At 45.9% G+C, this 1,459-nt stretch overlaps 1 pseudogene; it reads left to right on the top strand.

The window, feature by feature from the left end:
- The first annotated feature begins 325 nt into the window (after nt 1-325).
- LOC102739522 (ferritin light chain pseudogene) lies at nt 326-943 on the top strand (annotated as a pseudogene).
- Nucleotides 944-1,459: the final 516 nt, after the last annotated feature.

The raw sequence follows: 1,459 nt of genomic DNA, 5'->3' as shown, positions 1-1,459 counted from the left end.
TTTTCTTCAATCTCACTAATTTGCTAAGTTGAATCTGCTATTAATCGCATCCAGTGTATATTTTATCTCAGACATTGTAGGTTTAATGTCTAGATTTGGGTTTTTAAAAATATCTTCTGGTGCACCTGGCAGTCCCACGGATCTGTCTCTTGCTTCAACAGTATTTGGTTGGAACAGATCTGGGGATGCCCCTTCTACCAGCCTCCAACCACCCCTCCAAACTTTTTTCTAGTTGCAACTTTTGGAGCCATCTTCTCGGCCACCCTCTGCCTCTGGATCTAGCCAATACCCTATTTTGAGCTTAGTTCCTTATGACAGATCAACCATGAGCTCCCAGATTTGTCAGAATTATTCCACTGAGGTGGAGGCTGCTGACAACCAACAGCCTGGTCAACGTGCATGTGTGGGCCTCCTACATCTACCTCTCTCTGAGCTTCTATTTGGACTGCAAAGATGTGGCTCTGGAGGGCGTGGGCCCCTTCCTCTACAAGTTGGCTGAGGAGAAATGAGAGGGCGCTGAGCACCTCTTGAAGATGCAAAACCATGGTGGTGGCAGTGCCCTCTTCCAGGATGTGCAGAAGCCATCCTATGAGTGGGGTAAAACCCTGGATGCCATGGAAGCTGCCCTGGTTCTGGAGAAGAACCTGAACCAGGCCCTTTTGGATCTACCTGCTCTGGGTTCTGCCCATGCAGACCCCCATCTCTGTGACTTCCTAGAGAACCACTTCCTGGGTGAGGAGATGAAACTCATCAAGAAGATGGACAACCACCTGTCTAACCCTCGCAGGGTGGCTGGCACCCAGGCTGGGCTGGGTGAGTATCTCTTCGAAAGGCTCACCCTCAAGCATGACTAACAGCCTCTGGAGCCCAGCAGCCTTTCAGGGGTCCCTCAGGCATCCCCCCTACTGCCAGGACTTCTGCCCGAGCCTCTCCCTGAAGCCGCTACGCATCTTTTTAACCACCCTGGTTCTCCCAACCATGGACCAAATGGAAACAATAAAGCCTCTTGCAGCAGCTGGTAAAAAAAAAAAAAAATCTTCCATGTTTCTACATAACGTTTTGAACATATGGAAAATACCATTTAATACTGTTTGCTAATTCCACATCTATACCAGGTCTGGATTAGCTTCAATTGATTGCTGTTTCTGCACAATGGTGCATATTTTCTTGCTTCTTTGTATACATGTTCATGTTTGATGGGATGGCCGACATTGTGAACTTTACCTTGTTGGGTGATAGATATTTTGGGATTTTTATAAATATTCTTCAACATTGTTCTGAAATACACTTAAGTTACTTGGAAATCATTTGATCCTTTTGGGCCTTACATTTAAGAGGTTATAGAATAAACTAGGATAGTGTTTAGTTCAGGGGTAATAATCATTCTCCATTGTTGAGGCAATACCCTTCTGAAGATTCTACAAATGCTGTAAGCAGGAGGGACAGAAAGAGAGGGACA

This window comes from Leptonychotes weddellii, chromosome 8, assembly GCF_054177405.1.
Source record: "Leptonychotes weddellii isolate Sample4059 chromosome 8, ASM5417740v2, whole genome shotgun sequence".
NCBI lineage: Eukaryota > Metazoa > Chordata > Mammalia > Carnivora > Phocidae > Leptonychotes > Leptonychotes weddellii.
This window is presented reverse-complemented; position numbering and strand designations above follow the sequence as displayed.